General features: G+C 40.5%; 1 protein-coding gene across 1 annotated transcript in view; it reads right to left on the reverse strand.

Annotated features, from left to right (window-relative positions):
- Positions 1-8992, reverse strand: part of SLC38A4 (solute carrier family 38 member 4) — a 71057-nt gene extending 62065 nt beyond the window's left edge. Inside the window, exon 1 of the mRNA XM_059935731.1 lies at positions 8896-8992. The gene's annotated coding sequence lies outside the window, so the exon portion shown is untranslated. The remainder of the gene's footprint in view (positions 1-8895) is intronic.
- Positions 8993-23393: the final 14401 nt, after the last annotated feature.

The following is a 23393-nucleotide window of genomic DNA, read 5'->3' on the forward strand; positions in this document are numbered from 1 at the left end:
CAAACGGAATGTTTGTGTACAGTCTGGCTGAGGTTGACCTTGACCGCCAGGTTAAGGAGTTTGAACTTTCTGGAATTCTGGTATAAAATGTAATGTAAAGCATTGGATTTGGTTTCATTCTTCAAAGTATTGATACTGCTATAGTGTTACAAAATTGTTCGAAAGTGATTGTACAGCTAATGCTTGATTTCTGTCTACCTTGATACAATACATGAGGTATTTCTATTTTATTTATCTTTCAGAAAAGCTCTATTTCTTCTCTTTATAGAAAAAGTTCAAACAACAAACACACCTTCCCATCACACCTTAAAAAACAACTCCTGCAATGTTGAGACCCATAGTCTATGTATGTGCTTATATTTTATGTCACTGCTCCCCTAAGCCAATGACTGTCATCATTAGTCATATAAGTAAATAGCATAAGAGAGGTAAACAAAACTCAATGGGCCTTTTGTTTAGTCTCCCCATTTATAGTGAAGTGTTGGCTCCTTCAAGATTACAGGGCTGAGTTATCTGCCCCACCACATGCTGTGGGACCATGTGGTCCAAGCACAGGAGATAGGACCCAGAAGAAGAGCCTGTAAATCAACACAGGGTATCTAACATTTACACAAAATAAAATAAATCATAAAGACAGCACGATTATATTCCATTTTGAAAGATTCAGGAAAGTGGACTTGCCTGTCAAAGGACTCATAAGTTATTTTAGCTATGACGATCCTCTCTGTGTTTTAGGCTTGGAACCAGCATCCCGTATCTATTCTTCATCCTTAGGCACTGTTTCGGATAAGGAATATTTCTCTGGTAACAGAAATCATTAACATGGAGACTTAAGGCAGTGCCTTCAGTTAAACTTGGGTCTAGTCAGTGTTCCAGACTGATAGTTTGTGTAATTTTGTGAATTGTTATGTCTCAGACATTCCAAAATGTGAAATTCTAAAAACTTAAAGGAGTATGTACACTTTCGGATAGGAGTGGATATTTTGTTTTCTCCTCTGCTCGGGGGTACGGTGGCGTTGCAGGGTAGAGAGCTCTCTAATAGGTGCTGGCTGACAGAGGGACCAAGCCTATCTCTTCTACATACTATTCAGAAGTGATTCATTTCCCTTAGCCAGTTACAGCCACCAGCGTCCAGTTTCCCCATGATTGTGGGCATTCAGGTGAAGGACAACATCCTCTTTTAAAATCTGACTTAAGTCAGAGATGCTCTTCCCATCGGCAGGTGGGACGAAAGGCCAGAGTAGGGTAACACTGATTGTCTCTGGACCCTTGACTGTTGCCCTGGGGCTAAAGATGCTGTTTTGACTCTTGGTGACCCCTGTCAAACTGAAGGGCTATTTGCTGGCATTTCCAGCCATGCGTCTGTCCCTGAGTTATCAGCTATGTGGCAGGGAATTTCCTACTGCAGAGGTTTTGTTTTTGTTAGTTTCAAGAAATCTGAGTTGTCTAAACTAAAGGTAAAAATCACAAAATACATTATTATATGGGTGTGGAAATTTTAACAGGTGCTAGATTTTATACCTTATTGTCTGAATACATGCTTTCTCTGCCCTATTCCTTTCCTCCTTTCCACCCCTCCAGTGGCCTCCGTTTTAAATGGAGATGTAGTTCATACATCCTTTTGCCCTATCATACAAATGTCATTTTTAAGAGAAAAACAGTCAAATTTTGTCCTCATACTTTTCACTTTACCAAGTGCCTTCAGCACCTCTTTAATCCAACTGAAGTTCTAAATAAGTATATCAATTGAGAGGAAAAAATATACCAGTAAATATAGTCAAGCAACTGGAATACTACTTGGCAGTTAAAAAGGACCCAACTACGGATACAACAATTTGAATGGATCTCAAGAACATTACACTGAATGAATGAAAAAAAAAATCCCCAAAAGATCACATACACTATGATTCCATCTATGTAATATTCTCAAAATGATAAAAATATAAAGAAGGAAAATATCTGGTTTCCACTGGTAGAGAGAAAGAGGTGTGACTATAAAGGTTCTGTATCTCTGTGACATGGAAGCTCTGTATCTTGGTTGTGGTGGTAGTTGCATGAGTCTCTGCATGTGATAAAATGACACAGAAATTATATACACATACTGCACCAATGTCAATTTCCTGGTCTTGCTACTGAAGAAAATTATGTCTCATGTAACCATTGGAGGAAGCTGCGTGAAAGCTATATAGGGCCTCTCTGTGTTACCTTCGCAACTTCCTATGAACCTATAATTACTTTAAAATAAGTTTAAATATATACAAGTCAAGCAAAAGTGTGGACTCCTCTATACAGCACGTATAAATACAGTATAGCAAAACAATGCCCCCAAAGTGTCAGATCTTTTTTTAAAGATGTGCTGTCACTAAAGAATTGCTTCAAAGGCAAGAAGGAATAAAATCGTGCTGAAATGTTTTCTCGGGGCCATCACAGAGGCATCCGTTTCTGCAGTGCCCTCAACCATCTGACTGCTTTTCAGGCATCCACAAAGCGAGACTGGAAACAAGAACCCCTGTAGTTCGATCTCACTAACAATCAAGGGCAGTTTGGTCTTTTAGTTTACAGGAACATTCTGCATCCAGGTACCACATTCCTCTCTCCCATTTGGAAAAATTCCGGAAGATAAGACCATAGCGTGTAGCCCCACGTAGCACGCAGGAAACGTTTCTCAAAACAGAAAGTCACCTTAGCCTCTCTCTTTAACGAATGCCTCCCACTTCCCCCTCCGAGTCCGTCTCACTCGCTAGCCTGGCCTTTCTAGCGAAGCCGTCCGTAGCATAGGCGGGCAAACCTGTGAGCGGTGCAGCGGCCCCAGGCGGCGGCCTCCCGCGGTCCTCCCTGCGCGCCGCGACCCAGCTCGTGCTCCCCACGCCCCCGCAGGACGCGCGCGTCACCCGCGAGCCACCAGCCAGCCCCGGGGACGCGGCTGGGCACTCGGCACGCAGTGCCAGCACAGCAAACAGCCTGATCAGCTGTCGGCCAAAGTTGCCTCCTGGTGAATTGCATCTTTTTTCCTTTTCCCCTTTAACATTTTTATAGTACCGTGAGTGTGTGAGTGTACCCAGTGTTATAAAATCATGCCAAAACAAAGAGCGAAGTCCTTGTCCTGAGGAGCATGCGGTGTAAAAAGCGCGAATGACGCAAGGCAAAATGACAGGACAAACACTGGGTGGGGAGGAAAACGTAAGGTAGAATCAATAAAACTTCCAATGGACCAAGAATGGAAAGGCTGAGGCAGGGCTCCAACTCCTTTGCAGCACAAAACAGAAAAAAAGATTTGCAATAATAGCAATAGTAACGGTAACATTTTGGGGGGGTTATTATGTGCCATGCAGTATCATCAAATTAATTCTATAAAGTAAGTACTCGTGATTATATCTAGCTGGAAAACCAGGGTTTCTTTTAACTGTTTAATTTAACAAACACCTCTAATGCTTACAAAGGGCCAAATATGCTTCTGAATGCTTTATACATATTAACTCATTTAGTTCTCATAAAATCCTTCTGAAATAAGAATGGTTTCACTCAATTTACAGATGAAGAGAATGAAGCAGTTAGGTTAAGTGACTTGCTCAAGGTGGTTCAGATAGAAAGTGAGCGAGCCAGAATTTGAACCCAGGAAAAAGTCGGAAGGATGGAGCCAAGATCTGAATCCAGGAAGCCCCACTCCATGATGGCACTGGGATTCATATCCACACGCCCTGAATCCCAAGCCTGCATGCTTAATTATGTGCAACAACGCACACTGAATAAATAATTTAATTTTAAAATATTTATATTGACTATTAACAATGCAGATTTACTTTGTAAAGACCTTTAACATGGCGATGAAATAGTGTTTAGTTGAACAATAAATATTGTTTAGAAAAAAGGTGGGGGGGAGGACAGGTTTTCCTCCTTCCTTCATTCAACAAACATGCATGAGTGTCTGTTTACCCCAGGCACTTATGTGAGGTACCAGGGTGACAGCTGTGACCGAAAGAGACAGATATGAGAGAAAACAAGGGAACCGGAAATGATGTTCATTTTAATGATGGATACACGCTAGATTTATCAGGAGCAATAGGTGCAAATAGCCAACAGGAAACAAGGGAACATTTCAATCTTATTATACAGGGAATGATATTATCTGGGCTGGACTGTCCTGCATGAGTATTATTTAGCCCTTTTTTCATTTCCTCCCTTCTGTTTCCTTCATTTTAGTTACGGCAGTTAGAGGAAAACACATTATCAAAGAACACTTAGTATAGACATTTGTTAACATTTCAAATAGTGCTTTGGGTGGCAGGAGGAGTAACATTAAAAATAAGAGCTTTCACATGTTGAACGTTTATTATATACTAGGCATTAGTCTAAGAATTTTACATGTGTTAACACATTTAATCCTCATAACAATCTCATGAGGCCGATACTATTATGATCCTGATTTTATAGATGAAGAGATTGAAGCTCAGAAAGATTAAGGAACTTGCCCAAGGACATAATGCTAAAAAGTGGAGGTTTTAATCTGTTAACTGAAGTTAGGTTTTGGATTATTTATAGGTTTCATTTACTCTTTGAATTCCCTTCCTAATGACAGTATGAGTGAGAGTACTTTCCACGTGTGGAAATGGTGAAGTGGCATGCAGACCTCTGAGCCTGCAACGAAAAATTGGCATAAAAGATCCCTAAAGAAAGAAGAGACATTGGGAGTTAAGTTTTTCAAAGTCTGTTATCAAAAGCCAGAATCTGAACTAGCATAAACGTCTACTTTGCAGATAAGAGGGTGAAATTCATTATCGTCTTCTCACCTCATTTTTTAAAAATACATTTTTACTTCCTGATTCTTCTCTAGCACACTAAAATAAAAAATAAAACCATTAAAAACTAAAATAAGGAGAGAAACCCCCCCCCCCCCACCCAAGCGACCTCCTAAGAAAAACATAGAAAAGCATTTGTTTGGAAGTCATTTTCATGATTGCGTAGATTGTACCTATGCTAAAATAAAACATCCCCTTGAATATAAGAAAAATAATTTGGTTTTCCCATACAGAGGACAACAAAGTCTGGTCTTTGCATTTGAGCTTAGGTTTTAAAACACTAACATTATAAAAAGTTAAACTATAGTTCTCTAATATAGGGCCATAATAAAACGATAAAATAATAAAATGTATTGCTGACTCCTGTATTCAGTTATTTTGTTACCTGTTAGCACGGTTCACTTCCGACATTCAAGAGGGGTGGGCAGAGCTATGGGACATTTGCAGAGAAACCATTCAAGGACCTCCAGACCACACCTCCCCCCCCCCCCCCCCCCCCGCCGCCTCCTCCCAGCAATCTCCACTGAATTCTTAAATTCCCCAATGGCTCCTTCTTTCTCTGTTTACGCCAGTCTTTCTGTTGAGAATCCTCCTCTATTTCCTTCACTTGTTTGCCTGGCTGACTTTCATTTCTGCTTCAAAACCCAGCTCAGGCATCATCCAGTCTAGAAATGTTCTCTGACCCCTTTCCTAAGCCAGGTTCGGTGGCAGAGTGCTCAAATCTGATTTTTTCCCCTGGCCCTTCACATGCTGTTAACACAACTGTTTGTTTATTTATTCTTTCCCCCACTAGACTAATTCCTTTATTCAACAAACATTTCTTGAGCACCTAGTATTTGCCCGGGACTGTGCTAGGTGTTAGGGAGACAAGGATAAAAGAAACTCCCTAATATACTTCCTGGGGGATAATGATACTCAATGGTTGTTTGTGGAATGAATGAATAGAATTAGGTCATTACAAACAGAGTGGAAGGAAGACCAGAAAATTAGCAGGCACGTGAAAGTGATTTGGTTTTTGCATTCTCCCACCTCTCACAGTCTGCTCTGTTGTGTACCACCTCTCTGAGCTTCTCGTTGCTTTAAGCTTTTGCTCTCCTAGTAGTCTTTATCTTACTTCTGCCTTTATTGGAAGCAGGAGCTTTTAGCTCAAAAGTTCACAAGGTAACCATAGTTATATTATGCATTTCTCAAATGTCACTTATAAAACAATCCAATCCTGGGGCTGGCAAAGATTAATTCTTAAGGTACATGGTCATGCTTTTGGCTTTCTTAGGATAGGATTAGTCTCTAATATACTAAGAAGTCAGTTTTGGGCCCCTAGATGTCACCTGTCCAGTTCTGACCATGATAAAGTGCAAAGTGAAAGAAAATTGTTCTTTACACTTAAGAATAATGTCCAAATAGAACTTCCAAAGATGTTCTATGTTCCTTCCCCACACCGTGTATCTCCATTTCTTGAACTATAAAATGGGTAGAATAATAGAATCTATCTCATAAGGCTGTTATGAGGGTCAAATGTTAACATAAAAGAAGCACTTAGTAACATATAAAGAATATAATACTTGATAGCTATGTGTGAGCCATTATTATCATGAATCTAGTAGAGACTATCCTTCTTGGAGCACCTAGTACTGCATACTCTGGCAGAAGAGCTCGCCTCCTATCCCCGCCGCAGGCTTGAAAGTTTTTTATCCCTTTACCCCAGTCTTCCTGCTTTTTGAAGTTTTGTGATAAAATCAGACCAATAGAAGCTTTCTGTCTCTGAACACATATGGTAATCTGTAATTTTGGGAGATCAGATATTCTCTTCAGTGTCTCTGTTCTTACAACTTTTTACCCAGAACACAGATTTTCTGTAGATTCATTTGTTAGAATCTTAGAGACTATACCACACACACGCACACGCACACACACACACACGTGCGCACACACACACACGCACACACACACACACACAGATTTCTTGTGTTCCATATGAGAGAGTCCACCAATCTCACCCAATCCTTAGAGACTTATTTGCAGTGGGGACAAAAAAAAATACCCCTGGGCTAATTTACACCTCCTCCCCCCAAAAGATAAGGTCTACAAAAAGTTATAACCAAAGTTGAAACAAACCCAAGCTACCAGGCCCTGGAAATTGTGATCTGGATGAAGGATGCTCTCTTTAAAACATAAGACAATTTAGTCATAATGATTATGTCTGCACTGCCGGGAAGCAGATAAAGATGAATATAGGAAGCCAGGAAACTGGGAAACAGACCATTCCTGGTGAAAGGCTGGTCACTCCCTCCTTTCCTTAAGGGTGACAAGGTGCACCACTACACAACGGATAACAAAGTAAGCAGATGCAGCAGCTTGGGGGATGGGGCACCTGACCAGGAGGCCGCTGAGGTAAGTGCCTGGCCAGGTCTGCTTACACCTCCAAGGCAGAGGCTACCCCTTCGCTTCGCTTCTCTGCTCGGGGTCTCAGATCCCTCTTAGACAGGTAGAGATACACCTTTTGCATTGAGAGATACACATCAAGAGCCAACCCGTCCTCCTCCGGTGAAACCAGACCCAGGTATTTAAAGGCTCTGCGGAGGACTGCAGGTGGGGATCTCCAGGTCATCGCCAAGTATCTCAAGGCCCCCAGATCTTGCCCCCTCACTCCGCCGTACATGCCCCGGCACACCAGGGACCCAGTCTCCCTGGCTCTGGTTCCCCGGCTTAGTTCACCCCGTTCCTCTAACCAAGTCAACCGCGGTGCGCACCTCCTGGGCTGGTCCCGGGGCACGTGAAAGGGGACACTCTCCACCTCTCCCTGCTGGATCACTCAGGGGAGCTGGGGGGCGCGCGAGTTCCCCCCCTCCGCACCTCCACCCCCAGCCCGCGCCCACCAGGGCGCACGCCCACCTGTGCGAAGAGCCCCTACCTGCACCGCGCCCTGAGCCGGGGCTGATCCCCGCGCTCACCTCTCTCCTCTCCCGGACTCGGAGGTGCTCCCAGCTCACCCTCCCAGGGGGCTCCCTGCGTCCCCGCTCCCGTCTCCATCTTCTCTTCCTTTCATTCATTCTCTCCTCTTTTCTCCATTTTCCCTCCTACTCCTACCCCTCTCAGGGTCTGGACCCTTATCGTTCTCTCCTTCTCCGCTCCTCCCGGACGTCCTCTCTGCGTTCCCTCCGCTCCACTCGTCTTTCCTGCCCGCACTTTCTGCGGCGCCCCTTCCTTCTTTCCAGCGCCCCCCCAGGCTTCTCAGTCCGACGGCGCGCGATGCCTCCCTCGGAACCGCGGGCTCAGTCTTGGGACCCGCTCACTGCCCGCAGCCAAGGCCCCCAGACCCAGCGCTGCTCTCGCCTTCCTCCTCCCCTGAAGGAGCCTCCCCGGGGGTCCCCGGGCCGGAGCCCCCGACCTAGGGAACCGTGCTGGCCTCCTGGGCGGCCCAGCTGTCAGCGACGATGGGTCTATTTTAGGTTCTGCACCCAGTGTCCCCGCCCTGAGGACGCGGGCACGGGTCCCGCGACTCGGGTAACACCTTGCCAGCGCGATCCCGAGCTGACGCAGAGCCAGCTCCCGCAGCGGGGTCTCGGGGCCCCTGGCCAGGCCGGCTGGGCCACGGTGGTGGATGGCGGTCTCAGTACAAGCAGCTCGCGATTCAAGCGCCCAGGGAATCCCGGGCCCGGGGGCGTGGGCGCCCCAGCGCCAGGCACCCCTTGCCCCCCCCCCAGGACCAGGCAGCCTTGGTAGTCACCTGTCCTGGAAAAGGGAGTCACAGGAGCTCTCCCAGCCTCTATCCTTTCCCTCTGCTTGCCCCGGTTTACTTAATTTCTAGTCAATCCGGTCATTAGCCTGCAGTAATGCACCCAAAGGGGATCCTTTGGAAAAATGATAAGGATTTGGGGCCATCAACAAGATATGAGGAGCCACAGCGCCGGACCAGAGCCCCAGACGGTTGAGAGACCGAGCTGCACACGTGTGCGTGTCCCCATGCGCACAGGCGCGCGCGCGCACACACACACACACACACACACACACACACGCATTCCGGCTGGGATACCAGCCACAAGTTTGCACACTGACAAGTCTTTTAAGTCTAACGGAAAATATAAACAGCTTCACTCACCCCACTTTTTCTTCCCTCTCCCGACTGGGATCCAGGGGAAAAGGGTGGATTGAGAGACCCTTCTTTCTTTTCTTTTCGCCTTTCTAAAGAGTGGAAATTTCCATCATGTGATAGGGGGCAGCATCCCCAGTGTCGCGTTTCCTGTGGACCCTCCCTTCCAGCGCAGCCACCAATCGTCAGGCGGCAACCTGAGATGTCAACAGAAGCATCCTCCCAGGTGGGGCTGAGCTGTCCAGCTGTCCCTCAAGAGTGAAGCCTGGGACCTGCCAGCCCCTGCTCCAGCTTTCTTGGGTTCACGATAACAGAGAAGGTCTTGGTGTGAGTTGAGCTTTTCTGTGGGCTTTTTTTTTTTTTTTTTAACGATTAAGTTTCTTCGTTAGTCAAGGTTGCATTTATTGGATCTGTCCTATACGCAGAAATACCTGTCAGTGCTCACTTTGAAGTCTGTAGAAGAGTCTTTCTTTCAATAGGTGGCTCTAAACTTCCTCCAGGTTTGGGGATGTCAAGCCTGAACTTGACATAAAGGAAAAAAAAAAAAACATTTGGGGAAGGGGTACAATCGAAAAACCTGTCATTCACAGTAAAAATCACTTAATGCAAGAGCAGAGCAGAGGATAGCTTGCTAGCACTTAACCATGGCTAGGGGTCTTTTGTGGTCATTTTTTTCCTGGGATTCCACTGTAAGCATAAGCCTCAGTATATATGAAGAAAGAATTAGGATATAATAAATAGCACTATGATTTCAGTTCTGCTTATTAAGGCACCACTTACCATTTTAAGGAAAACTGTTAATATTTAAAAAATTTACAAGCAGCTCAATATCAAAAAAACAAACAACCCAATCCAAAAATGGGCAGAAGACCTAAATAGACATTTCTCCAGATTGCCAACAAACACATGAAAGAATGCTCAACATCACTAATCATTAGAGAAATGCAAATCAAAACTACAATGAGGTATCACCTCACACCAGTCAGAATGGCAATCATCAAAAAATCTACAAACAATAAATGCTGGAGAGGGTATGGAGAAAAGGGAACCCTCTTGCACTGTTGGTGGGAATGTAAATTGATACAGCCACTATGGAGAACAGTATGGAGGTTCCTTAAAAAACTAAAAATAGAACTACCATATGACCCAGCAATCCCACTACTGGGCATATACCCTGAGAAAAACATAGTTAAAAAAAAGACATGTACCACAATGTTCATTGCAGCTCTATTTATAATAGCCAGGACGTGGAAGCAACGTTAAGTGTCGTCCATCGACAGATGAATGGATAAAGAAGATGTGGCACATATATACAATGGAATATTACTCAGTCATAAAAAGAAATGAAATTGAGTTATTTGTAGTGAGGTGGATGGACCTAGAGTCTGTCATACAGAGTGAAGAAGTCAGAAAGAGAAAAACAAATACCATATGCTAACACATATATATGGAAGCTAAAAAAAAAAAAAAAGGTTATGAAGAACCTAGGGGCAGGACAGGAATAATGACACAGATGTAGAGAATGGACTTGAGGACACGGGGAGGGGGAAGGGTAAGCTGGGATAAAGTGAGAGAGTAGCACTGACATATATACACTACCAAATGTCAAATAGATAGCTAGTCGGAAGCAGCTGCATAGCACAGGGAGATTAGCTCGGTGCTTTGTGACCACCTAGAGGGATGAGATAGGGAAGGTGGGAGGGAGATGCAAGAGGGAAGAGATATGGGGATATATGTATATGTATAGCTGACTCACTTTGTTATAAAGCAGAAACTAACACACCATTGTAAAGCAATTATACTTCAATAAAGATGTTAAAAAAATTTTTTCTGACATTAACCAAAATTTTTGTTTCCAAAAAGCCCATGTAACAAATACATTCACCATCCCGTTTATTTACTACTCATTTGTCATTCTTTAAGGGAAAAAACGTTCTCCTATGGAGACCCAATCCCCACAGTTTAACAAACTCATCAGGCAGTGCAAATTACTTTCTAAATTCTCACATATGCAATTTAACTTTATTCAGAATGGTAAGGCTCACTGTTCAGACCATGAATATCTAGAACCATCTCATTTTACAGTTCCCATTAACTAATACATCAGCAGAACCTTAGCACTTAAGAAACAGGACAAGAACAACAAGAACAAAAATCCATCTGGATAATGCAGTTGTATATTAGTCAGGAATATTAAAAACTCCATTAACACACGTGCACACATATCAAATAGTACTAAAATCATCCAACAATGCAAATCCAGTAGAAGGATGATATGATGAATATCTTCCCTGGAGTTATCATTTTGAAACCTAAAAACAAATACACTAATTATTTAAACAGAGTATTGAACAAATATTTTTTTATTAAAGCTGATTATCCCCTGCCTAACCAAATATGGTAAACCTCTTTAGTTTGTCATAAGAGGTTTCCATTTTATGAAATTAGAATACATCAGAATAATTTAGAGGTCCCTTCAAACTTGTTGAAACTAGATTATCTTTATCACACTTTTCCATTGATTCTTATTTAATAAATATAAGCATCTTTTATAAAACTACTAAATTGTCAAAATTGGTAAGATTGGGAGGGGATTAATGGGAGATCACGATAGATATATATTTCTCTCTACTTAAACTGAGATTTAGTAAAAGCAAAATCCAAGATTCTAAAACCAAAAGCCATTCCAGAGAAAATACAAATAAAGATGGGATCAATGCAATCCTAAAATAGATACTAGTTCACTGTGCAGCTACTCAACTTTTTAATGAATTGCTTATTTATTTAGTCAGTTCTTGGTGTCCATATCTTAGCTAGTACAGAAAAGCTCAGAAGCAGTGGTTCACTGCCTAATTTACTAGAGAACTATAAGTTGTTCATCTACATATGTGCTACTTACTTTAATCATGTGTGGATTGAAACAAAATGAGTTGCATTCATCTATAAAGCAACAAAGTGCTGAGCAAAATTCAAATTTGTCATCTTTTGTAGCTATTGTATATCCTTAGAGTTTTAGGAGAGCTCCAAGCAATGTCCAGGTGGTATGAGATAACTGGCAAGCCATTGTCTTCCGTGATACAATCAAAAACTTGAGCCTTTGATGACTACGCTGGATCTACCCAACAATCCTCAAGGGTTTCTTTAAAACTTGTGTTTGAAAGAATGTGAAGCAACCCAAACCAGCAACATGAATATCCCTGCAAAACCACACTGTGAAACACATTTTGATTTACCATCAGATCATTTGCTGGCTCTGGAGCAGACAACTTGAGTCCTGATTTCAGAGCTACCACATACCAACTGTGTGGCCTTTGCCAATGCGCTTAAGTTCTAAGTGACTCAGTTTCTCCATGAGAAAAATGTAGAACATTCCTTAATACATTGTTTTCCTTACTTATTTTCAGACAGTACTACAAACTCAAATAGTGCTGGAGGAAAATAAAATGTTTGCAACTGAGAAAAAAGGGTGACAGAAGAGTTAGAATTTCTACCATTTTGACAAAGCTGAATTGATTGAAGCTTTCCACTCTAAAATTATATTAACACACTGGTCCTAGGAATGATTATTGGTTTTGTTCTGGATGCTTCTGCTTTAAGTCTCTATTAAAAATATTCCCAAAATATATTCCTTTGAACTAAAGCTAATACTTGAAAACAGAGTTCCATGCTGCTATAAGTTTGGAAAACATTGTGCTAAAAATTATTGTGGGATTCCTCTGGGGTTTGAATCAATCTCTTGAAAGTGGATGGAGCATGTAGTATCTCTCTATCACCATGAACCCTTTTTGGAGAAACATTTCTAAGGTTTAATCATCCAGAGAACAGTCATTACTAAATTTTAGTATAAATAAATGTCTTAGGAAGGAAATAAAACACAATTATTATCCTGACATCATACGTATGAAGTTCCTGGATTTATTGATTTATTGTGAAGTTTGTTGCAGTGACTTTAAGACACTTTTGTTTAAATTCTTTCTTTGATAGTAGATTTTTAACATGGATTATTTTTTCAATGAAGAATTATTGCAATTAGTAAAATGACTTGAGGTTACAAAACCCCTTAACATATATTATGCCACTTGGTACTAAAATAAACCCACTGTGTAGATATTATTTTCTCCATTTCATGGGAGAGGAAAATGAGATTGTTAAGTGACTTCTCCAAAGACACAGAGCCAATAAATGACAGACTGCAGCATGAACCAGGTTTTCTGGCTTCAAATTCAATGTTTGACCTTCCACAGCTCACTTCCCTTTTTTCTAAGCATTTTCTTTACTGAAACTGATTACTGTTTTTCTTCCTACAAGGTCACCAGCCGTGAATGGCATGCTTAGCCATAAAATAATGATTTTTAAAATAATTATAATACTATAAAAGTAATTATCTTTTTATTATAATTACAAGAGCCTCTACAAACTTCTAATGTCAGTATCATGGTTTTCTTTTCTATGAATTTGAATTTGATTTATGTGAGAAACCAAGTCATACCATGAATTATGCTTATGATTGAGTTTCTTTAGTATTATATTCTCTAAATGGACTACTATCTCTTACTGGCACTAGGAAAAAGACACTTGATCACTCACTGTCTCAGTTTCACACATGATGAAACAACTAGATACTGGATCTCAAAACAAAAAGTATTATCAAACTAGATCTGGGATCTTAGAAGATCCAACTCTAGCGTCCAAGATTGGGATGTCAGGTTCCAGACTCTGAAGTCCCATCCAGGAGGTGAAAAGGGGAGCAGAACCCATGTCCCATTGGGAAATAGCTCAGAGAGGAGAGTGGGCATTCTGTGGTCAATATTCAATACCAGCCCCAGGGAGGTCAGCTTTTGTCTCTGTTCTGGAAACAGCACTGCTTACAGAGAGCTGGCCAGTCAGATCCACCTTCCTTTTCCAGCCTGATGCTCACGACATCTCACTGACAGTCAATTACATCCCTCTGTACAACCCATATTCTAAATCACTCACTGCCTCCCATCTCCCGATGCGGAAGTCTTCCATGCCTTAGAGCTTTTGAACACACTGTCCCCTCTTCCTGGAAGCCCTTGCTACCAGCTCTGCCTGTCAATTTCACTTTTTACTAGTCTTTCAAGCCCCAGCTCACATGTCATCTCAAGTGAATGAAACTCCGTCCAACTCATCCAGCTATTTTTTTTTTTTTCTTGGTAGGCTGGGGACATGGAGTAGTGGGGAAGTTTGAAGAGGGTTGGAAGAAAAGAACTAGCATGTTTTGGACATGGAATTTAGTATTTACAACCATCCTGTGAGGTCAGTGTTTTTACCTTCGCTTTTCAGATGAGAAAACAGAGAGTGAATGAGTTGAGGGGCTTGCCAAAGGTAGAATCAGAAGTAGGACTCAGCTGTACATGATTCCAAAGCTCTCGCCATTCTGTCCCATCATTACACTTGTCCTCATTTGGGCTCCAGAAGCACATCATAACACACTAGTCTGGCCCCCAATAGACTTCAAACTCCTGAGCAGCCAGTCTCTGTGTCATTCCATCAGTGTTCCTGGTATTTCCCATAGCATAACTCCATAGTTGTTTATTGAATGAGTGAATGAACAAATGAAGAATACCCCTATGATTTACATATTGTAACAAACACTATCTATGCCTGAGCTAGTTGTTAAATAAAGTTATTTGTGATTTATCCCTAATGATGTTTTCCATCTTCTCTCTATTTTTCCTCTGAAGTTAAGAGGTACCATAATTAGGAGGCCAATTATAATTTTGGTGTCCAGAGAAACAATCACTGATTGAGTCTGCCAGGCTACCAGCTACGCTGACATGGTTTGCACAACTGGTGTTTGAACAGAGACTGACGTTGATTTGACATTGGCAGGTAACGCAATAGCCTGGCAGCTTTCAGAAAATATCAAATTACTCTAAAAGCAAATTTTCCCCTTTGTGACATTCCTCTGAGAGCTAGAAACTCATTCATGTCAAACTTAACTTCATATTTCCTTTATTTGGAAAAATAAAATGAAACACCTTATCACCAAAAACTAGACATGTTTAATGAGAATGACCACATTTAAAATAAATATTATATATATATATATGTTTTCCAAATAAATAAGAGATAGAACATGTAAAGTTAAACACTTGGTTTCTGATTTCTGGAATCAGACTCCCTGGGTTTGAGTTCCAACTCTGAGATTTACTAGCTGAAAACTAGTTATTAGTTATATAATAATTAGGTAAATTGTTAACCTGTCTATGCTGCAGTTTCCTTATCTGTAATTTGAGGATAACAGTTGTACCCATTCTAGAGTTGTTTTAAAATTTAAGTAAATTTCTTGATGCAGTTAAACCATCATTTTTCAAATGGAAAATACTGATTATAGTTATATCATCTGTTACTGAAAAGTTCTTATAATTACCCTAAAACTTTATTCTATTCTTGTGGGCCTGTTTCCTCATTCTTAGTACAAGAGGGCAGATTATTTGATCCTTGTGACCTGTGCGATCTTAACATTCTACAATTGCACAGCTTCCGGGGAATTACTTTTATTCCCTTGTTCCCGCAACAAAACCCCAGTTTCCTAAAATTCACTTTCTGAAGAGATGGAGAACAGGAAATTATTAACCTATTACTTAATTTTCACAAGACTAAATCTAAAATTAAACAAAACTTGCACTTTAACTTTGAAACGATGAAAACATTTAAATTCTAGTCTTCAAATATAAGAGCTAGATGGTGTGAAAGAGGTCAGAATTGTGTGCTTATGTCTCCATTGCCCTGTTCCAACGCTGCAGTAGGTTTCATTCTTTCTCATTGTATAATAGTTTGTTTGCATGTTTCCCCTTGAGACTGTAAGTTCTGTAGATGTGATATCAAAACATATTTTCTGAATAAATAAATAAATGGATGGATGGGTCAAACAATTGATGCTTCTCTGTTTTTCAGGAGTTGAAAAACTGAGTAATAATTTTCTTAAAGATAAAGATGGAATGTTATCAAAAAAAAACATTTCAGATTCAAATACCACTGTGAAGATGATTTTCAAACTCACTGGTTTTACATTTTTATTCATTTATTTATTTTTAACAACTTTATTGGAGTATAATTGCTCTACATTGTTGGATTAGTTGCTGCTATATAACAAAGTGAATCAGCTATACATATATATAACCCCATATGCTCTCCTTCTTGCGTCTCCCTCCCCCTCCGTATCCCACCCCTCTAGGTGGTCACAAAGCACCGAGATGATCTCCCTGTGCTATGCGGCTGCTTCCCACTAGCTATCTATTTTACATTTGGTACTATATATATATACATGCCACTCTCTCACTTCGTCTCAGCTTATCCTTCCCCCTCTCCATGTCCTCAAGTCCATTCTCTATGTTTACGTCTTTATTCCTGTCCTGCCCCTAGATTCTTCATAACCATTTTTTTCTATATTCCATATATATGTGTTAGCATACAGTATTTGTTTTTCTCTTTCTCACTTACTTCACTCTGTATGACAGACTCTAGGTCCATCCACCTCAATACAAATAACTCAATTTCGTTTCTCTTTATGACTAATATTCCATTGTATATATGTGCCACATCTTCTTTATCCATTCATCTGTCGATGGACACTCAGGTTCCTTCCATGTCCTGGCTATTGTAAATAGTGCTGTAATGAACATTGTGGTACATGACTCTTTTTCAATTATGGTTTTCTTAGGGTATATGCCCAGTAGTGGGATTGCTGGGTTTTATGGTAGTTCTACTTTTAGTTTTTTAAGGACCCTCCATACTGTTCTCCATAGTGGCTATATCAATTTCCCACCAACAGTGCAAGAGGGTTCCCTTTTCTCCACACCCTCTCCAGCATTTATTGTTTCTAGATTTTTTGATGATGGCCATTCTGACCGGTGTGAGATTATATCTCACTGTAGTTTTGATTTGCATTTCTCTAATGATTAGTGATGTTGAGCATCCTTACATGGGTTTTTGGCAATCTGTATATCTTCTTTGGAGAAATGTCTGTTTAGGTCTTCTGCCCATTTTTGGATTGGGTTGTTTGTTTTCTTGATTTTGAGCTGCATGAGCTGCTTGTAAATTTTGGAGATTAATCCTTTGTCAGTTACTACATTTGCAAATATTTTCTCACATTCTGAGGGTTGTCTTTTCACCTTGTTTATGGTTTCCTTTGCTGTGCAAAAGCTTTTAAGTTTCATTAGGTCACATTTGTTCATTTTTGTTTTTATTTCCATTTCTCTAGGAGGTGGGTCAAAAAGGATCTTGCTGTGATTTATGTCATAGAGTGTTCTGCCTATGTTTTCCTCTAAGAGTTTGATAGTGTCTGACCTTACATTTAGGTCTTTAATCCATTTTGAGTTTATTTTTGTGGATGGTGTTAGGGAGTGTTCCAATTTCATTCTTTTACAGGTAGCTGTCCAGTTTTCCCAGCACTACTTATTGAAGACACTGTCTTTTCACCATTGTATATTCTTGCCTCCTTTATCAAAGATAACGTGGCCATATGTGCGTGGGTTTATCTCTAGGCTGTCTATCCTGTTCCATTGATCTATATTTCTGTTTTTGTGCCAGTACCATACTGTCTTGATTACTGTAGCTTTGTAGTATAGTCTGAAGTCCAGTAGCCTGATTCCTCCAGCTCTGTTTTTCTTTCTCAAGATTGCTTTGGCTACTCGGGTTCTTTTGTGTTTCCATACAAATTGTGAAATTTTTTCTTCTAGTTCTGTGAAAAATGCTATTGGTAGTTTGATAGGGATTGCATTGAATCTGTGGATTGCTTTGAGTAGTGTAGTCGTTTTCACAATGTTGATTCTTCCAATCCAAAAACATGGGTATATCTCTCCATCTGTTTGTATCATCTTTAATTTCTTCCATCAGTGTCTTATAGTTTTATTCATACAGTTCTTTTGTCTCCTTAGGTAGGTTTATTCCTAGGTATTTTATTCTTTTTTTGCAATGGTCAATGGGAGTGTTTCTGTAATGTCTCTTTCAGATTTTTCATCATTAGTGTATAGGAATGCAAGAGATTTCTGTGCATTAATTTTGTATCCTGCTACTTTACCAAATTCATTGATTTACTCTAGTAGTTTTCTGGTAGCATTTTTAGGATTCTCTTTGTATAGTATTATGTCATCTGCAAACAATGACAGTTTTACTTCTTCTTTTCCGATTTGGCTTCCTTTTATTACTTTTTCTTCTCTGATTCCTGTGGCTAAAACTTCCAAAACCATGTTGAATAATAGTGGTGAGAGTGGGCAACCTTGTCTTGTTCCTGATCTTCTTGGAAATGGTTTCAGTTTTTCACCATTGAGAATGATGTTGGCTGTGGGTTTGTCATATATGGTCTTTATGATGTTGAGGTAAGTTTTCTCTATGCCTACTTCCTGGAGAGTTTTTTCGTAAATGGGTGTTGAATTTTGTTGAAAGCTTTTTCTGCATCTATTGAGATTACCGTATGGTTTTTATCCTTCAATTTGTTAATATGGTGTAGCACGTTGATTGATTTGCATATATTGAAATATCCTTGCATTCCTGGGATAAACCTCACTTCATCATGGTGTATGATCCTTTTAATGTGCTGTTGGATTCTGTTTGCTAGTATTTGGTTGAGGATTTTTGCATCTATGTTCATCAGTGACATTGGCCTGTAGTTTTTTTTTTTTGTAACATCTTTGTCTGCTTTTGGTTTCAGGGTGATGGTGGTCTCATAGAATGAGTTTTGGAGTGTTCATCCTCTGCTATATTTTGGAAGAGTTTGAGAAGGATAGCTGTTTGCTCTTCTCTAAATGTTTGATAGAATTTGTCTGTGAAGCCATCTGGTCATGGGCTTTTTTTTGTTGAAAGATTTTTAATCACACTTTCAATTTTAGTGCTTGTGATTGTTCTGTTTATATTTTCTATTTCTTCCTGGTTCAGTCTCAGAAGGTTGTGCTTTTCTAAGAATTTGTCCATTTCTTCTAGGTTGTCCATTTTATTAACATACAGTTGCTTGTAGTAATCTCTCATGATCCTTTGTATTTCTTCAGTGTCAGTTGTTACTTCTTTTTCATTTCTAATTCTGTTGATTGAGTCTTCTCCCTTTTTTTCTTGATGAGTCTGGCTAATGGTTTATCAATTTTGTTTATCTTCTCAAAGAACCACCTTTTAGTTTTATTGATCTTTGCTATCGTTTCCTTCATTTCTTTTTCATTTATTTCTGATCTGATGTTTATGATATCTTTCCTTCTGCTCACTTTGGGGTTTTTTTGTTTTTCCTTCTCTAATTGCTTTAGGCATAAAGTTAGGTTATTTATTGAGATGTTTCTTGTTTTTTGAGGTAGGATAGTATTGCTATAAACTTCCCTCTTAGAACTGCTTTTGCTGCATCCTATAGGTTTTGGCTCATAGTGTTTTCATTGTCATTTGTTTCTAGGTATTTTTTGATTTCCTCTTTGATTACTTCAGTGATCGCTTGGTCATTTGGTAGTGTATTGTCTAGCCTCCATGTGTTTGTATTTTGTACAGATTTTTTTTCCTGTAATTGATATCTAGTCTCATAGCATTGTGGTCGGAAAAGATACTTGATATGATTTCAATTTTCTTAAATTTACCAGTGCTTGATTTGTGACCCAAGATATGATCTATCCTGGAGAATGTTCCATGAACACTTGAGAAGAAAGTGTATTCTGTTGTTTTTGGATGGAATGTCCTATAAATATCAATTAAGTCCATCTTGTTTAATGTATCATTTAAAGCTTGTGTTTTCCTTATTTATTTTCATTTTGGATGATCAGTCTATTGGAGAAAATGGGGTGTTAAAGTTCCCTATTATTATTGTGTTACTCTCGATTTCCCCTTTTATGGCTGTTAGCATTTGCCTTATGTGCTGAGGTGCTCCTAGGTTGGGTGCATAAATATTTACAATTGTTATATATTCTTCTTGGACTGATCCCTTGATCATTATGTAGTGTCCTTCTTTGTCTCTTGTAATAGTCTTTATTTTAAAGTCCATTTTTTCTGATATGAGCATTGTTACTCCAGCTTTCTTTTGATATCATTTGCATGGAATATCTTTTTCCATCCCTTCACTTTCAATCTGTATGTGTCCCTAGGTCTGAAGTGGGTCTCTTGTAGACAGCATATATATGGGTCTTGTTTTTGTGTCCATTTAGCCAGTCTATGTCTTTTGGTTGGTGCATTTAATCCATTTACATTTAAGGTAATTATCGATATGTGTGTTCCTATTACCGTTTTCTTAATTGTTTTGGGTTTGCTTTTGTAGGTCTTTTCCTCCTCTTGTGTTTCCTGCCTAGAGAAGTTCCTTTAGTATTTGTTGTAGAGCTGGTTTGGTGGTGCTGAATTCTCTTAGCTTTTGCTTGTCTGTGAAGGTTTTAATTTCTCCATCAAATCTGAATGAGATCCTTGCTGGGCAGAGTAATCTTGGTTGTAGCTTTTTCCCTTTCATCACTTTAAATATGTCCTGCCACTCCCCTTCTGGGTGCAAAGTTTCTGCTGAAAGATCAGCTGTTAAACTTATGGGGATTCCCTTGTATGTTATTTGTTGCTTTTCCATTGCTGCTTTTAATATTTTTTCTTGTATTTAATTTTTGATTGTTTGATTAATATGTGTCTTGGCGTGTTTCTCCTTGGGTTTATCCTGTATGGACTCTCTGCACTTCCTGGACTTGATTAACTATTTCCTTTCCCATATTAGGGAATTTTTCAACTTTAATCTCTTCAAATATTTTCTCAATCCCTTTCTTTGTCTCTTCTTCTTCTGGGACCCCTATAATTCAAATGTTGGTGCATTTAATGTTGTCCAAGAGGTCTCTGAGATTGTCCTCCATTCTTTTCATTCTTTTTCTTTATTCTACTCTATGGTAGTCATTTCCACTATTTTATTTTTCAGGTCACTTATCCGTTCTTCTGCCTCAGTTATTCTGCTATTGATTCTTTCTAGAGAATTTTTAATTTCATTTCTTGTATTGTTCATCATTGTTTGTTTGTTCTTTTGTTCTTCTAGGCCCTTGTTAAACGTTTCTTGTATTTTCTCCATTCTCTTTCCATGATTTTGGATCATCTTTACTATCATTACTCTGAATTCTTTTTCAGGTGGAGTGCCTATTTCCTCTTCGTTTGTTTGGTCTGGTGGGTTTTTACCTTGCTCCTTCATCTGCTGTGTGTTTCTCTGTCTTCTCATTTTGCTTAACTTACTGTGTTTGGGGTCTCCGTTTCACAGTCTGCAGGTTCGTAGTTCCCATTGTTTTTGGTGTCTGCCCCCAGTGGCTATGCTTTATTCTGTGGGTTGTGTAGGCTTCCTGGTGGAGGGGACTGGTGCCTGTGTTCTGGGTGGATAAGGCTGGATCTTGTCTTTTTGGTGGGCAGTACCATGTCCAGTGGTGTTTTTTTGGGTGTCTGTGAACTCATTATGATTTTAGGCAGCCTCTCTGCTAATGGGTGGGGTTGTGTTCCTGTCTTGCTTGTTGTTTGGCATGGGATATCCAGCACTGGAGCTTGCTGGCCATTGAGAGGAGCTGAGTCTTAACATTGAGATGGAGATCACTGGGAGAGCTCTCGCCGATTAATATTATGTGGGACCAGGAGGTCTCTGGTGGACCAATGTCCTGAACTCAGCTCTCTCACCTCAGAGGCTCAGGCCTAATACCTGGCCAGAGCACAAAGACCCTGTCAGCCACACAGCTGAAGTAATAGAAAATGGACTTATGTTTCCTGATGTTATCACTTCTTTTTATTAGTATTTTCTTGTCAACAACTCCCTTGATGTTATTGCTTCAGACATTGTTTCACTCTCACACGCTGGCCCATTCCTGCATGTAACTGCTGACATCAAGGCTCACTGTTACCCAATGCAGCCTTCGTCATCTCTATTCTGCCCCCAGGGATCGAACTCATTGTTTTTAAAATTATAACCTGGCTTTATTGGAGGTCTTATCTTACTTCAGTCTGGAAGGGGGGTCTTCCTAACCTATGTGGGACATTGGAGGAGTTGAGTCTTCCTGGGGTTTTCTGTGCCAATCCATGCAGCTGCCACAGACCAAGAGATATTCTGCCTCTATTCCACCTAGGCAGCCAATGCTTTTCCTGCCTTCTATTCCACCTAAGGGGACAATGCTTTTCCAGCCCTTTCTCTGATGAGGCTCTCAGCAAAGTGGAAGGTCCAGGCCCTTCTCTTTCATGTCATCCTTCTTGGACAGCCTTCAATAGCCCACTAATGCAGGACTATGTAAACATGCCACGTTCTGAAGAGTGAGGTCCATCTCCAAAGGACATTCCAAGGTAGATGATTCAAGGTTGAAATTCTGACTAATTTGACTGAACAAAGGAAGGCTCTGACACGAAGCCTCATAAATGTTGCCTTCACTTGAGACATCTCTCCCCTCTGGACTTTGCCTGCCCACAGGTAGCCCCCTATTTAAAGCTGGTGACCCCATATCCTCCCTCAGAAAATCCAGTCCTATCTGCATTTGTTCATCCTCTGATTTAACAGACATTTATTGGGTACCTCCTAAGTTCTAGGTGCAAGGAACTGAATGGTGAGTCAAAACAGACACATTCCCTGTCCTTGTGGAGTTTCTAATTTGGTAGGAGAAAATATTTTAATCAAAGTGTGACACTAATAAACATAAAATGACAAAGACTGCAGTGAAGGATGGATACAATGATCATAGGGACAGATTTCCCTGAGGAAATGAGTCATGAAGATGAAAGTGAGTGACTTTAGCATATTCCATTGCTTGTGAGAAGTCCATGCCTATGGTGGAGAGAGGGCAGATCTTGTGCTCCTGAGATGGTAGGATGGGTGGATCCATCTCATGTGAAGTGATCGCCTTCGGTAGCAAGAGGGACACCTTCCCTGCTCAGTTTTCTTCACTCAGTCTCTCCAGGGGCGGAAAAACTCCTCTCTGCAAAATGGGATAAATGCAAGAACTTGATTCTAGTTCTGTCTCCCCACCAGTGAGAGGCACGGGCTGGCCAGTCTGTGTTACTAGGTCCCCTGCAAATTCACACACTTCTCAGAGACATGATTTACTCAACTAGAGATAACCAGAGTTACCCCTCTTTTTGCTTGATCCTTTAGGAATCGTAGAGAATTCCATCCCACCCCTAACACAGTGCTTTTGGCTCTTTTTATGTCCTGCTTTAAGCCAAGCACATCACATTAAATGTCATAGTAGTTATCAGAGGCCACTCCCTTCGCTTTCTGGAAGAAATGATCCAGCTTGATGGAATCTTTTTCATACCAGATCCTCTGCTGACCCTCTAGTAGGGGAGGGAGGAACCTAGTTCAATCTACCATATAGAGTTCAAGGTAAAAAAGGGTTCTGGCTCTTATATATAATAAGCCAGACTGTAAACTGGAGAGAGCATCTGAGTGAGATAGTATTGAATGAGCCTCAAACTTGGGGACACTGAGTACCATCATTCTGAGGAGGGTGTGGTACGTGAAACAGAGAGAGTTTCCTTTAAACCTTAAACAAACAAACAAACAACCAAGTGGGGAAATCAATTTGAAACTGAGATTT

The sequence above is a fragment of the Balaenoptera ricei genome, chromosome 10, assembly GCF_028023285.1.
Source record: "Balaenoptera ricei isolate mBalRic1 chromosome 10, mBalRic1.hap2, whole genome shotgun sequence".
NCBI lineage: Eukaryota > Metazoa > Chordata > Mammalia > Artiodactyla > Balaenopteridae > Balaenoptera > Balaenoptera ricei.